This window comes from Trichomycterus rosablanca, chromosome 4 (genome assembly GCF_030014385.1).
Source record: "Trichomycterus rosablanca isolate fTriRos1 chromosome 4, fTriRos1.hap1, whole genome shotgun sequence".
In the NCBI taxonomy this organism is placed as follows: Eukaryota; Metazoa; Chordata; class Actinopteri; order Siluriformes; family Trichomycteridae; genus Trichomycterus; species Trichomycterus rosablanca.
Window position 1 is genome coordinate 9,622,151 of NC_085991.1, and position 17,164 is coordinate 9,639,314.

Consider the following 17,164-nt stretch of genomic DNA (forward strand, 5'->3'; position numbering starts at 1 on the left):
AATACAGTTTTATAGTGGTGAGCTCAGTAGACCCTGGCATATGTGGATCATTTGGTTCTACTACTACTGCTCTTTAGGATATTCCGCTAGCACACCAGAGCTGGGATTCTGAACCCTCTAATATAAAAAGAATAGGAAAAGATAAGTTGGTTGTCACTGATTGTGCTGACAAACTCAAACCACTGGCTGTAACAACAGGAATTTCCGAAGACAGAAAAAGAAAAGGGTACAAACCAGATGTTGCTATAAAAGCGGGGCACATACTTCACAAAACCAATGGAGCCCGAATCTAGCTTAGATCCCTTTGTGGTGCCTGGACAGGACAGTCCATACAGACAGTCAGAATCACTGTAACATCGGTGGAGTTCCCTGGAAGAATAAGGACATATGCTGAACTTGGCATCATGTTTTGAGAAGGAAGAGACAGAGAAAGTTACAACAAAAAGAGACAGCAACTGTCTAGCTCAGAGACCATGATTTAAATAAACACCCCTCCACCTGGATCTAATTAACGTTCAGCAAGGTGCAGGTATACTGCTGGATAAAAGAAACCAGAACATCAATCATTTGCATCTCCACATCTCCTCTGCTGGCTTTTAGTGACAGGGCAGATGGGCATGATACTGTAAAACTGTCAAGCAATACAGCAGGAGGGCCAGTTAAAATCACATGGATATAACATGACATACAATCCATATATTGCCTTTTCTTCTTAAACCAGTAAGTACTGGTTTAATTTGTTTATGTATTTTTCTTATTGAAGTAACACATGTAACTTGGGTGATTGGTTTTTGTACAGTATAGTATGATTTCCTGTCACTGTGGGCTGCAGAGCACAGTAGTAGAGAGCAGAATCTGATACTGCAGCAGAGGAGATGTTCAGATCCACTCGATTTTTATCTTTATTTATCTTTACAGAAAACCCTGGAACTGCAGCTTCTTTTTCAAACTCACTAACCAGAATAATGAACGCTGGTCTGAATGTGGAGAACTGACGATACCACTGCAGGTAATTATTGTTACCAGATCCTTTGTAATTGCAGGATAAAGTAACAGAGTTTCTCTCCAAGACTGTTTTAGTGGTTGAAACTGAATTAATATCCTGTGCGCTGTTATAACCTGTGGACAGAGAAAGAACAATGTTTATGTAATGTATTGTTATTATTGTGGAGTTATTATCTGGGATTTAGGAAAGAGTGTAAGAAAAAAACTGGTAAGTTTGTATTAATTAAAAAATTTTTGCTTATAAAATCTGTATAAAAATACTAAAACTAAAATATGAAAGGTCCTTAATTCATCTTAAGTATTGTTAATAAGTAATGTTATTTCTCACCTAAAAGAATGGAAAGAAAGCAAACAAATCCAAGCATTGCCATGGCTGAACTGTAGAATCATACATCTCAAAGCCTGCTATCATTTTTATACGTTTAAACCATTTCCTCTCTTTAACTAGGGTAGTATAATGTAGCTGAAGCCTGCCATCATGTGTATACTTTTCGTCACTACAGTTGTGTGTGCAAAAAAATAATGATTTTATTTTATATACATATACTTACTATTTACTATATTTACTTACTATACTAATATATAACTGATTGTGTACCAAATATTTTATCTGCTTCTGTTACTGAACTGCTGCACAGACATCATGTCAGATCAGGTTTTTTTATTTGATGTAAACATAAGATAAGATAAGATAAGATAAGATAAGATAAGATAAGATAAGATAAGATAAGATGATAAGATAAGATAAGATAAGATAAGATAAGATAAGATAAGATAAGATAAGATAAGATAAGATAAGATAGCCTTTTATTATCCCACAGGGTGAAATTTGTAGTGTTACAGCAGCTTACAAGAATACAAAAAAATAGAAAATTACAAAAAGTGTTCACACGTATGTATACATATATTAAAAAGTAAGAATATGTAAAAGTTACAAAAATATAAACAGTATTTACAGAGGAAGTTAACCTAATATTGCAGTTATTAAAAATATTGCACAAAGTACAGCAGGTACAGCAGGTATTGCACATAATTTAAAAGTAATTGCACAGAGAAGTACTGAAAAACCAAGTGAATTATTGTGATGGTAATTGTCTACGTTTGGAGTGGTGCTGGTTGTATAGCCTGACAGCAGAAGGAAGAAAGGAGCTGCGGTATCTCTCCTTTGAGCAACGCGGGTGAAGAAGCCTGTCGCTAAAGGAGCTGCTCAGTGCAGCCACAGTTTCATGCAGCGGGTGATCAGTGTTCTCGATTAAGGATGACAGCTTGGTCATCATCCTTCTCTCCCCCACTGCTTCCAGCGAGTCCAGGGTGCAGCCCAGGACAGAACTCGCCTTTCTGATCAGTTTGTCCAGTTTCTTACTGTCTGCTGCTGTCATGCTGCTGCCCCAGCAGATAACACCATAGAAAATGGCTGATGCCACCACCGAGTCATAAAAAGAGCTGAGAAGGGCCCCCTGTATTCCAAAAGAACGAAGCCTCCTCAACAGATAGTCTACTTTGGCCCTTCTTGTACAAGGCCTGTGTATTGTCCGACCAGTCCAGTTTATTGTTAAGGTGAACACCCAGGTACCTATAGGAGTTAACAATCTCAATAGTCCGTCCCTGGATGCTCACCGGTTTCAGTGGATGTGGTTTAGACCTTCGAAAGTCCACTACCAGCTCTTTTGTTTTGCTGGTGTTGATCTCAAGGTGGTTCTGTCCACACCAGTCTACAAAGTTCTTGGTGAGTTCCCTATACTCACTGTTGTCTCCATCCAGGATGTAGCCAACAACAGCCGAGTCATCGGAGAACTTCTGAAGGTGACAGGTTGCTGTGTTGTAGGTGAAGTCCGTGGTGTAGAGGGTGAAGAGGAATGGGGCCAGGACTGTCCCTTGTGGAGCCCCAGTGCTGCAGAGGATTGTGTCCGAAACGCAGTCCTTCAGCCGCACATACTGTGGTCTGTTAGTTAAATAGTCCATTGTCCATGTTGTGAGTTGATGATCCACCCCTGCAATCTCCATCTTGCTCCTCAGTATAGTGGGCCTGATGGTGTTGAATGCACTAGAAAGGTCAAAGAACATGATCCTCACAGTGCTTCCTGCCCTGTCGAGATGTGAGAGGGATCTTTGAAGAAGGTAGATGATTGCATCATCCACCTCAATGCCTGGCTGGTAGGCAAACTGTAGCGGATCCATCACTGGTTTGACCAGTGGGCGGAGATAGTCCAGAACAAGTCGCTCAATGGCCTTCATCAGATGAGAGGTCAGTGCCACTGGTCTATATCCATTTAAATCAATGGGATGTGCAGTCTTTGGTATGGGCACTACACATGATGTCTTCCAGAGGACTGGAACTCGCTCCTGTTTCAGGCTTAAGTTAAAGATGACCTGGACTATCCCACACAGCTGGTCTGCACAGTGTCTCAGAAGCCCGGGGTGGATGCCATCAGAGCCAGCTGCCTTCCTCACCTTCATCTTCCTCAGTTTCCTCCTCACTTGATCACTGGTGAACGACAGAGACGAGCAGGCTTGGGTGCTTGGTGCTGAAGGTGGAGGTGTGAAGCATCGAACTGTGGTGGGTGGAGGTTGCAGTGAAGATGAACAAAGGAGTTGAGAGTGAGGTGTTAATAGCCCAGGGGTAGGCATTACAGAAACAGTAGACGTTGGGGGCAGCTGCATAATTTGATCCATGGTGTTTGTAGGGGGAGCAAGTGCCTCATCAAATCTGTTGAAGAATATGTTAAGGTCGTTTGCCCACTGTAAGTCTCCGACAGACTGTCTGTTGGGTTCCTTAAGTCCCGAGATTGTTCTTAGGCCCCTCCAGACTCCATTCACATTATTCTGCTGCAGCTGGTCCTCCATCCTCTTCCTGTAGCCGTCTTTGCCTTCCCTGATCTTCTTTTTCAGCTCCTTCTGTACACTTCTCATATCCTCCTTATTTCCTGATCTAAACGCCCTCTTTTTCTTATTTAGAAGAGCCTTAAGATCCGGAGTAACCCAGGGTTTGTTGTTAGAAAAACACCGTACTGTTTTGGTTGGTACAGTGTTATCCACACAGAAATTTATATAGTCTGTTATGCAGGTTGTGAGGTTGTCAACATCCTTGCCGTGTGGTTCAAGAAAAACATCCCAGTCTGTTGTGTCAAAGCAGTCTTTCAAAGCTTCGTAAGCCTCGTTAGACCAGCTTCTTACATCTTGTAAACTGGGTGGCTGTCTGTGAACAACTGGTTTGTAAACAGGCACAAGGTGAACCAGGTTGTGGTCCGACTTGCCCAAGGGGGGGAAAGGTGAAGTGTTATATGCCTCCTTAGTGTTTGCATAAAACAAGTCCAGTGTTTTATTGTCTCTTGTATGACCGTTCACGTATTGTTTGAAAGTTGTTTGATGATTAAAATCCCCAGAGATCAGGATGAGAGCCTGTGGATGCTGTGTCTGCTTGTGACTGAGTGGATGTCGTCACATGCCGAGTTTGCGTCAGCAGGGGGGGAATGTAGACAGTTATCGCGATAACATGCAAGAATTCCCGAGGTAAATAATATGGCCTTATGCTAACTGCTAACAGCTCAATATCCATACTGCAGATTTGATCTTTAATAGTGATGTGTCCTGGGTTACACCATCTATCACTAATAAACACAGCCAGACCCCTCCTTTCCTCTTACCGCTGTCTTTAGTCCTGTTCGCTCGCCGAATCTGAAAGCCGTCTAGAGAAACGTTTGCATCCGCTGTTAGCTCGGTTAGCCATGTCTCCGTAAATAGCATCAGGCTACACTCACGGTATTCACGCTGGTGCTGGGTCAACGCCGATAGTTCGTCCATTTTATTGGGTAAAGATCTTACATTCCCCATAATGACCGATGGAAGAACGGGTTAGTAGCGTCTCTTCCTGGCGCGACGCTCAGCACCGGCGCGTTTCCCCCGTCTCCGTCTCCTCAGTTCCCGTGGAATCTCAGAAAACTTCTCTGGGTTAGCAGCGGTGTTGCTAAGTGCTAACAGCTGTTCTCTGGTGTAAACAATGGATCCATGACTATGCGCGAGCTCACCCGATGTGAATGCAAACAGTAATCCCCAAAGCAGCAGAAAAAACACGAATGTGTTGGCCATAGTTAACTTAAATAGAAAAGAAATAAAAATAAGAGGTTAAAAAAACTTAAATAAACTAGTAAATAAAGTTAAAAACAGTAAAAAAACACGCAAAGAAGACGGAACTGCTGCAACTGGCAGCCACTAGAGCAGCGCCGGAACCGGGGCTTAACTGAAGAGTTTGGTTAATATACTGGATGATCGTCTGATGTCCGAGACATTATTCATTTATTTATCTTGTATTATAGTGTTTTTATTGTATTATTGTTTTTAGCCAATAAACATCCAAAAATGAATAAAATAGCACGAACTAACTCTGCAGTAAACAATGTTCATATGTTCATAAGTTAACTATGGCCAACACATTCGTGTTTTCATCCTAGCTCTCGTGGAAGACGGACACACTTTTCCCTCCTCCTCCCTTATCTTCCCTGCTTGGCTTCTCCTGTATTGTCTTGTCTCGTCTACTCTGCTCTACAGAGATTTTTCTAGCACTGCTCCTCAAAGAACAAATTATGGAATTGTAAATGGTCTCTGAATGCTATTGACACCATCTTCTCATCGAGAAGTTCAGGTTCGGGGGAACCCACATGCCCCGACGGAATGCAGATGGCAGGATACGCGATGGACTCATGGGGGAAGTGGAGGGTCGTGTGCCTGGCACCTCTTTCGTTGGAGGACGTAGAGGATGTTTATCTATTCGGAACTTTGATTGTGTAGTTTTTGCTGATTGGATTAGGCTTCGCCCTGCTGTATCGTGAAATTAAAAGAGTTGGGTCATTTGTCAAAGGTCCCCAGAAACTGCACAATTTGATTGATATGGTGGGCAGAGCCATTGGAACTCAGAATGTGAATATTAATCGCAATATGGATTTCATCTTGGAGAAACTTACGGCTTTGCGAAATGAGGTGAACCAGAGACGCATTAATTCTGAGAGTTCGTGTTAAAATTTTATAGTGCTCAGACAAAACAAAAGTCATTTCTGCTCTTGGCTCCCCTGTTATCAGCAACGGCCTAGCTGATAAGGAAATTCCTCCAGAGGACTTGTTGCTATGTACCTACTCTGCCTCCACTGACTGTTTTTTCATTCTGGGCAGTAAGAGCTGTAAACAGCCATGTTATCGCGAACTTTGTACAGACTTTTGTCTTGCTGCAGGAATGGAATGACTGACAGACTCTTTCCCAATCCCAACCATCGTCTCCACTCTTAGCTTAATCCCACCAATATGGCAGGACGAGCTGCAGCGCGCGCCGGCATATGGCTGCAAATCGCTGGATGGCTGCTTGTCGTAGTTGGTTACTTTTTCCTATCCCCACATCCCTAACCCGTGGCTCGTTGTGTGACTATGTTATGTTCTTATGTTTACATGTGCTTGTGTGCTGTTAGGGGCTTTTTTTTGTGTTACCATATTGTGCTTTTTTATCTCCTACTCTCTCCCAATGTGTTACCATTTCTTGTCTAACTATGTAAATTTCCCCATTGTGGGATTAATAAAGGATTATCTTATCTTATGTGAGGTTCATATGCGATAACAAACAAGGGAGCGTCTAAAAAGTGCATGAAGCAGAACGCTGATTAAAATGCATTAAATCAGAATCAGAATCAGAATCAGCTTTATTCGCCAAGTATGTTTACACACACAAGGAATTTGTTTCCGGCTGTTGTTAGCTCTCTACAATTTACAAACAACACAATATACAGACAAGACTATGTAGACAATGTACAAATTTACATGTTCAGCAGAATTTGCATATGTACAGAAAATATAAAAATAGTGTAAAATAAATAGTTGAGTAAGGTAAGATGCAGTTACGGTATTATACAGCATGTATAAAGTGCAGTGTAAACAACAGTAAACAGCAGTTCAATTTTTGTTATTGATGAGTTTGATGGCATTTGGAAAGAAACTGTTACAGTGTCTGTTTGATTTTGTGTTCAGGGCTCTGTAGTGCCTGCCAGAGGGTAGGAGGTTAAAGAGTTTGTGTCCAGGGTGTGAGAAGTCTGTGATAATTTTTTCTGCCCGGTTTCTGGTCCTTGTTGTGTATAAGTCCTGGAGGGTGGGCAAAGGAGCACCGATGATTTTTGCCGCTCTATCCACCACTCTTTGCAATCTGCATCTGTCCTGTTTTGTGGCTGAACTGAACCACACTGTGATGGATGTGCACAGGACAGATTCAATGACTGCGGTGTAGAACTGTTTCATCAGCTCCTGTGGCAAACCATGTTTCCTCAGTTGACGCAGAAAGTACATCCTTTGCTGGGCCTTTTTGAGGATGGAGTTGGTGTTGGCCTCCCACTTTAGGTCATTGGAAATAGTAGTTCCCAAGAACCTAAAGGTCTCCACGGTAGACACAGTGCTGTTGAATATGGTGATGGGGAGCAGTGTCGAAGGTTTCTTTTTAAAATCCACTGTCATCTCTACAGTCTTTAGTGTGTTCAGCTCTAGGTTGTTCTGACTGCACCAGAGCACCAGCCGATCAATCTCCTGCTGATATGCAGACTCATCTCTATCCTGGATTAGTCCAATGATCGTAGTGTCATCTGCAAACTTTAGAAGTTTCACTGTTGAGTCTGTAGAGGTACAGACAGTACCTCTTACACAGTTACATGTTACAAGTTATACAGTTACATGTACGATTAGTTATACCTGTATTTCAGAATTAAATCCTACACAGAAAAAAATATTAATGTAAATGTTAATATTGTGATGACAGTGAGATTTTTTTTTTTTACAATATATTTCTGAAAAATAGTTTCAGAAAAAAGTACGGCAGACACAAAAGTCAAAACAGGGGACGTGTCGTCATGTTATTACTACATTTTGCTCTGTCTTCTCAACACTTGTTTAATTTACACTGAAGCAAATATGAAGCATTTGCTTATGAAGCAAATATACGCATGTCTGCGCATGCACGCGCTCGTGCGTTTATTTCCGGTTGAACTGATAGAAAATGTTGATTTCGTAAAATTAAAATACGACCTGTTTTTTAATTTCTGTTTGTTTCTTATTTGATTTTTGATCTTGAAACGAAATATTTTAAAAAATGGCCCGTGTTCTTGTTCAGTTTTGGTTTTTGAAGTGAAGAAGGAATGACCAAAGGTACATGGACCTAACGGCTATTTTTTTTTAAATATCTCTGAATCAATCACAAAAACGTGTTTTGCTGTGTGAAGTTATTTCTTTGCTTATTTCTGATTGGCTTTTTGAGTCATATAAAAAGGCATAAAACTGCTTCTGTGGTGAAGGATAGCTGGGGTATGCTGGTACTGGAGGTTTTGATAGTTTTGTAATGCAAGCACCGACCACACTTACCAGCTCAACCAGACAACATAGTTTGGTCAGTCACGCAGATCAAAGTAACACAAAGACTCTTGTTGCTGCTGGCTCGTTGGTCTAGGGGTATGATTCTCGCTTTGGGTGCGAGAGGTCCCGGGTTCAAATCCTGGACGAGCCCTCATTTAGTGGAATGCTTTGTTGAACTATACAAAAAATTTATCAAGTGTTCCATTAATCTAATGATCAAACAAAAATGACACATGCTGATACACTGGTAGAAGTTGGTGAGCTTATGTGGATGTAAATACCTTTCATAACAATTCTTCCAGTCAGCTTCAAGTTTTTTTTCTTCTACAGATTTTGGAATCTTTGGGCAAATTCAAAGCATTGAAAATGTTTAAAAAATTCAAACAGCAAGAAGCATGAAGTCAACATGACAAGATAAAATATCATGGTAATGTAAATGTTACAAAATCTCTTGTATAACTAACAGATTAAAGACAGCATCACAACGTTTGTATTGTACAGTTTGGGTGGATAAACATGATACATAACATAAACAGCGTGAAGCATAAAATCAGTGGGACTGCACACAGATCCTGTCAAATGCTTCCAAGTCTTTGAATTTGACAAAGCAAGTCTTTAATGACACCTCATGCTTAAACTGTTAGAAATGCTTTAATGAAGCTCTGCATTGAATTTTGTTTTGTCATGAATACACTTCCCAGTGCAACCAGTCAACATGGTTTTGATGCTAAGCCACAGAGGTCAAAGAAATGCCCTGGCATCTGTCCAGGCTGGCTCGTTGGTTTAGGGGTATGATTCTCGCTTAGGGTGTGAGAAGTCCGGGTTTCAAATCCCGGACGAGCTCTTGTTTACCCATGTTTAATTCATCAACTATCTCTTCAGGTTTTAATCCCAGTGCGCAAATGGAAATGAAATGGGGTGATTAAATGGCAAAACTTGAACAGCTTTCTACAAGGATGCCAGACCACATTATTAAAATTCTAATTACATTTACATTACAATTAAAACAAACAAAAATCCTCTATAAAATCATGCTGCCAGAGTTATTTTAAAAGCCATCGAGAGGTTTTGTGAATCCATGTTTAAATGTAAAGCACCGTCATTGTGAAGGAAAGTAAAACAGTGCAGAGTATGAAGTCAACACGACAAAGAAAAATCTCATGTCAATGTAAATTTCTTTCAATCTTTAGTATTAATAACCGATAACACAAAACATCATAATGTTTGGTTTAGGTAGAAAAAGAAATAAATATTAATAACTTTATTATTAGAATATTAAATGCTGATTTTTTGTTGCCACTGAACTAAATTATTAGACAAGATCTGTTTTATTTTTTTTATTTGTATTTTAAAAAAACAACACAAATTGAACCAACTGATCAATGACATATAAATTAAAGTTGATTTAATTATTAAAAAAATGTTGACCTAAAGAATTTTAACTTATTACTTATAACTTAAGTTATTTGGTTACTGTAATATTTGGGTAAATGTAAAGGACTTTTAGTCGTAGTAGGATGATTTGTCCAGGATTTGCGATTCTTGTGTAAATTTCGGGAGGTGTTTGTTAAAAGTCTTTACAGTTGACTAATTAAAACTAGTTTTTACTATTTTGAGCCTTTAAATATGTTTCATGTTTTAACTCTTTAAAGAGTTTTAATCATTCTATGCCCTGAGTTTTGTTATGCAAGCACTGAATTCACTTCCTAGCTCAACCAGACAACAGAGTTTTAACGGTCAGTCACGGTCAGCGTTGATCTAGGCATATGATTCCCACTTTGGGTGTGAGAGTCGGCGTTGTAAAAAATGTATCAGGTATAAAAAAAAATAAAAAAGCCTATCAAATGTATCATTCTTTTGTATAACTGACCGATTTAACACAGCGTCACAACGTTGTATTATATAGTTTTGGTAGATAAATATTTTACATGATGTAAACAGTGAAACTGTTGGCTTTAAATATGATCAAAGTAACACAATGACTCTTGATCCCACTGGCTCGTTGGTCTAGGGCAGGGGTATTTAACTAAAATTTAAAGAGGTCTAGTTAGAGAAAATGTCTTGAAGCAAATATATATATATATATATATATATATATATATATATATATATATGTATACAAGAAATTTTCTCTAACTAGACCTCTTTAAATTTTAGTATATATATTTTAGTATATATATATATATATATATATATATATATATATATATATACAGTATATATCAGTGGCGATTTCTCTAAGACTGTAAGGGAAGATCAGCTTCCCCTAAAATGTCAAAAATTAAATGGTAAAATATGTAAAGTTGTACATTTCATTGACTACAAATGAGTTCGTTCAGAATCAGCTACTTATTACAGATCGACTGACTCGATTTTGTTAACTTAACTCATAGATTCCCGGAGCGTCAATGCATTTGCCCGTAGAAGCTGAGCGTCTATTCACTTCTATGGGACTACATGAAAGGGTTTTTTTCATTGCTTCGAAACTCGCCGGTCATTGGATAAATGCCACGATTTTGCCCCGCCCCCGGACGCTGAGCGTCTCTGGGGGTGAATAAAGCTGTGGGTGGGTCTGGACGCTGAGCTTCTGCAAGATGATTGGAGGATCAGTCGAAAGGCTGAATTCCGTTTTGATTGACAGCTAGTTTGAGATCTACACTTCAGTCACTTCTCAAACTCAAACTCAAAGAAGCTTTATTGGCATGACAAATAAGGACATTCATATTGCCAAAGCAATACACTTAATCATTAGTTACTTAATCACTGGGAGCTTCAGTCCCATCGCGGATTTTGCAAGTGAAGTCGAAAGACAAACTGCAACCCATTTCAGGCCATTTTCTTCAAAAGGAACGGAGGGCAGAATTTATGTATAAATAAATTGACAACTTTTATGATGTAAGCCAACAATGAGCTTCCCCTCTTTGACCAGCAGCCACCAGTGTATATATATACAGTGTATCACAAAAGTGAGTACACCCCTCACATTTCTGCAAATATTTCATTATATCTTTTCATGGGACAACACTATAGAAATAAAACTTGGATATAACTTAGAGTAGTCAGTGTACAACTTGTATAGCAGTGTAGATTTACTGTCTTCTGAAAATAACTCAACACACAGCCATTCATGTCTAAATAGCTGGCAACATAAGTGAGTACACCCCACAGTGAACATGTCCAAATTGTGCCCAAAGTGTCAATATTTTGTGTGACCACCATTATTATCTAGCACTGCCTTAACCCTCCTGGGCATGGAATTCACCAGAGCTGCACAGGTTGCTACTGGAATCCTCTTCCACTCCTCCATGATGACATCACGGAGCTGGTGGATGTTAGACACCTTGAACTCCTCCACCTTCCACTTGAGGATGCGCCACAGGTGCTCAATTGGGTTTAGTCCATCACCTTTACCTTCAGCTTCCTCAGCAAGGCAGTTGTCATCTTGGAGGTTGTGTTTGGGGTCGTTATCCTGTTGGAAAACTGCCATGAGGCCCAGTTTTTGAAGGGAGGGGATCATGCTCTGTTTCAGAATGTCACAATACATGTTGGAATTCATGTTTCCCTCAATGAACTGCGGCTCCCCAGTGCCAGCAACACTCATGCAGCCCAAGACCATGATGCTACCACCACCATGCTTGACTGTAGGCAAGATACAGTTGTCTTGGTACTTCTCACAAGGGCGCCGCCACACATGCTGGACACCATCTGAGCCAAACAAGTTTATCTTGGTCTCGTCAGACCACAGGGCATTCCAGTAATCCATGTTCTTGGACTGCTTGTCTTCAGCAAACTGTTTGCGGGCTTTCTTGTGCGTCAGCTTCCTTCTGGGATGACGACCATGCAGACCGAGTTGATGCAGTGTGCGGCGTATGGTCTGAGCACTGACAGGCTGACCTCCCACGTCTTCAACCTCTGCAGCAATGCTGGCAGCACTCATGTGTCTATTTTTTAAAGCCAACCTCTGGATATGACGCCGAACACGTGGACTCAACTTCTTTGGTCGACCCTGGCGAAGCCTGTTCCGAGTGGAACCTGTCCTGGAAAACCGCTGTATGACCTTGGCCACCATGCTGTAGCTCAGTTTCAGGGTGTTAGCAATCTTCTTATAGCCCAGGCCATCTTTGTGGAGAGCAACAATTCTATTTCTCACATCCTCAGAGAGTTCTTTGCCATGAGGTGCCATGTTGAATATCCAGTGGCCAGTATGAGAGAATTGTACCCAAAACACCAAATTTAACAGCCCTGCCCCCCATTTACACCTGGGACCTTGACACATGACACCAGGGAGGGACAACGACACATTTGGGCACAATTTGGACATGTTCACTGTGGGGTGTACTCACTTATGTTGCCAGCTATTTAGACATTAATGGCTGTGTGTTGAGTTATTTTCAGAAGACAGTAAATCTACACTGCTATACAAGCTGTACACTGACTACTCTAAGTTATATCCAAGTTTCATGTCTATAGTGTTGTCCCATGAAAAGATATAATGAAATATTTGCAAAAATGTGAGGGGTGTACTCACTTTTGTGATACACTGTATATACAGTGGGGAAAATAAGTATTTGATCCCCTGCTGATTTTGTAAGTTTACCCCCTTACAAAGACTTGAACAGTCTATAATTTTTATGGAAGGTTTATTTTAACAGAGAGAGACAGAATATCAACAAAAAATCCAGAAAAAAAAACATTAAATAAAAGTTATAAATTAATTTGTATTTAATTAAGGGAAATAAGTATTTGATCCCCTACCAACCAGCAAGAATTCTGACCCCCACAGACCAGTTATGTGCACAAAAGGCACACAAATTAGTCCTGTCCCTGTATAAAAGACTCCCGTCACAGAATCAGTTTCTTCCATTCAAATCACTCGACCACCATGGGCAAGACCAAAGAGCTATCAAAGGACGTCAGGGACAAGATTGTAGACCTGCACAAGGCTGGAATGGGCTACAAGACCATCAGCAAGAAGCTTGGTAAGAAAGAGACCACTGTTGGTGCGATCATTCGAAAATGGAAGAAATACAAGATCACAGTCAATCACCCTCACTCTGGAGCTCCATGCAAGATCTCACCTCGTGGGGTAAGAATGATTCTGAGAAAGGTGAGGTCAGCCCAGAATTACACGGGAGGAGCTTGTCAATGATCTCAAGTGTGTGTGTTCAGCTGTTTTATCTGCCAAAGGTATCTACTTTAATGAATCAAACTTTTCTAATACATTTTGGTTTATAAATTAATTCCATGATTTATTTTTTTAACTTTAGTTGTTTTTTTGTTCTATGCACACTAAAAAACAGAGGTACGATATAAGTACTGTCTTGTACTCAGAGGTACACTTTTCACAGATGTACCCTTAAAGGTATAATATTGTACTTTTTAGGGTCACATGTGAACCTTTTGGTTTTCTGATAAGGTACAAAGTCTTTCATTACAGTAAAAGGTACAGATTTGTACCTTTTAACCACCAACTAAAGGTACTTTCAGGATAGACTGCAGCAATAGCACAGAATTAAGACACTGCAGCAAATTATCCCACAAGATATATTTAACGATTGTATAGGTTTGAAGTCATGTTTATTAATATTTTGTATTTTATAATATTTATATAATTAGCAGTATATAAATTAATTAGGAAGATGTGTTATATATACTTATTTCTCTGTACTTTAAGCTCTATTTATCCCACTGTTCTTCTTTGATCAGGTCAGCCACAGGACCACCACAGCTATTATTTGGGTGGCAGATCATTGTCAGTAATAATGAACTTATTACCATCCCATGACCTTTGCTGTGTCAGTGCATACACAAGGGTCAGGGCCCAGTTGCACAAAACACCTTAAATTAAGATTTTCCTTAAGGCTTATTTTTAAACTTACTTAAAATGAAATCAGAAAACAACATTAAGTTTTCTCTTTAAGGTTTCTTTAGGCTTTAAAATAAGCCCCCCCTGTGTTGCCAGATTGGGTGGTTTTTGACCAAACAATAATAAATACATTAAAAACCTAATACGTTGTACATGTTTAATACGTAAGCTTATTGTAACACACAAAGACAGAATTGTTCATATAACGTGTGTAGTCACATTAGTGTGCTCCCATGTTCTAAGACGTGGTTGAGGAAAATTGAAAAACTGAGCAAAATAGGTGAGTAAACGCGGTAAATACTGATGTGAGTTAGGAAGGAATGTATAGGAAGGTGCTTTATAGCTGTCTTGCTACTTTGAGTGCTGGAGTAGCTAACGTTAGTTAAATATGTGCAATGTGTAAACATTGTGCAGCGATGAAAAGAATCATTTGACTGAATCGGTTCTGTTTTAATGTCCGGTTCACCGAATTCATTTTGTTGTGGAATCACTGTTACCGATTCGAATTTTTGTGAACTCAAAAGAATCGAATCAAAGAAAGCTTAGCGATGGTTCAGCAGAACTTTGATTTAGCACAATATTTTAATTTACTTGCATGTGGTGTTACTTGTCTTGCTGTAATGTCCACTTAAGTGTAAGTTAACCTAATTTAAGCTGCAAGAGTAAACCAAAAAAATTGATGTATTTTAAACCTTCTGTGACTGGTCTCATTTAAACCTGTTTTATCAGAAAAGTAGTGTTATCATGCCAGTATTCAGAGGCAGGATTTAAAAATTGTTTGAAAATTGCTGAACTATAGCGCTTTATTTTAGCGTATTTGCTTGCTTCGTGTTTACTCAGTGTTTTATTGGTTTAAAAAATATTTAAGGTCTAAAATTAAACACACAAGCCGTACTCGATGAACAGTCGAATTTTTGGAACCAGCCCTTGTACTGTAAAATGTTTTGAGTTGCAAAAGTACTATAGTTTTGTACATCACTGTACATTCTAAACTGCATTGAAAATGGTATTATGTGTATGTTTAAATAGCAAAACTACCTGCCAGTTGTAAAGTTATTTAGCTTTTGACTTTTACCTACAAGAGTAACGTAATGCCAATCTTTTTTCACCCATTTTAGACAACAATGTGGATGGAGAGACTGTGGACCGTGAACTTACAGAAGCCATGATTGCCTATCTTTTTGACAAGTCTTTCAAAAAACAATTACAATTTAGAGACTTTGTGTGTCAGTACAAGGAGATAACTCTTAATTTGAAAGAAGTCACAACAGAAGAAGTACACCTGATTCAGAATGAATGGTAAGCATCTTTATTAATTGATACTATTTTTCAAAAATGTACTGTATTAACCATCTGTTTGCAGTGCCTTATTTTTTTTACTTCCTTATCAAGTTAAATGTGATTAAACCAGCCTCTGTTCTTCCAGTTGGCACCAGTTGTTTTCAATCCAATGTCAATGACTGCCTGCCATCATATCCATTTCACGTTTTCCAAAAGATGTCCACAGCCGCCTGGATGCCAAAGAGCATTGTGAAAAGGTTCCAAGAGATCGGAACAAAATTATTAGAACGCTCTATGAAATGATTGCACAGTACACAATGTAAGTTACTTGTCCACTAGTCTTGAGACAGCTTTTCCCTTGATTTAAAATATTACGTTCTAATCTTGTGAGATCTTGTTACACTCCTAGAAAGGTGTATAATAAATGAGTAATCCACAGCATTTTTACTGGTAACTTGTGTTTTTGTTAAAGAAATCATTGTTGGAGAGGATGCTGCATCTGTTGAGGCCCACGTTAAGGTAATGCCTGACCAGTATAGGAAGACACAACCTGATTTGTTGACCGTGAAGAACCGCATGAAGAAGACCTTTGCATGGTGGCATCGAGAAATAGCAGAACTAATGGCTATTGAAAACATCTTGACCAAATACCCCTTTTTAAGAACAATTTAAGTGGTAAGTGAAATAACATTAACATAACATAATCGTATGCTGTTGGTTTGCAAATGATGGATTGACATGCTAGATTTTATATTTTAGCATTTTGCTATATGATGCATCCCTTTGTCTAATGGGCATTTCCGATTCTAGTTTTTTATTCTTAAGTTTGTCTATTGATACATTTTGTTGCAATATTCAAAAGAAGCTTGTGTTATCAACAAAATATTTGTATATTTTCTGCTTTTATCTTAGTTGTGTGATGAGGTTGATTTAATCCATCCTTTGACAGTGAACATATGTCGGTGCTTCAGTGAAGGATTTACAGCTGTACTCCCTAATTTGTTGAACTAGTCAAGAGGACGTTACCGTTGAAAAAAACTATACATGGAAGTGAGAGAGGAAGCCCTGACTGAGGACCTCCCAGGTTGTGTTTTTGACCCAAATCCTAGTTGCTTCTGTGCTTTTGAATTTAAGTTGTTTATGTGGGATTGTTATTAAAGCACATTTTTCTTCATGATGTAGGCATTGACTTTAGGGGTGGACTTGTTCTTTTACCATCCATCTTCAGGGAGAACATTGACCACCTCATTACTTTTAGAGAGGTAAGAAACTGGTGCCACAAAAACTGACATAGCCACACTTGATAGAAAGTCTGGATGGCCTCTTATTGCATGTTACCTGATCTAATTAGTTGTCATGCATTTAATCCATGCCCACCAATGCGCACACTGACTTAATTTTTTAGTAGGCTGAATAGTCTCCATAAGTGGGTGCCATTAGCTTTCAGGTGATTTGGATGCAGTATTAAGACTCCATGTTAGCTGACTCCTATAAATGCATGTGTTTTGCAGTTTGTTGCTACAGGCATCACATTATGGGTGTGTTCGAAAAGCTAGTGTGCTGTCTACATAGACAGCATTTTACGTCATCCTGTGCACGTTCCCGAGAAGGAGGCTGTTCGAAATCCTAGATGCCTAGATC

General features: G+C 39.4%; 1 non-coding gene across 1 annotated transcript; it reads left to right on the plus strand.

Annotated features, from left to right (window-relative positions):
* Positions 1-8,455: 8,455 nt before the first annotated feature.
* trnap-ugg (transfer RNA proline (anticodon UGG)) lies at positions 8,456-8,527 on the plus strand. The gene has a single exon. It is a non-coding gene; the product is annotated as a tRNA-Pro (tRNA).
* Positions 8,528-17,164: the final 8,637 nt, after the last annotated feature.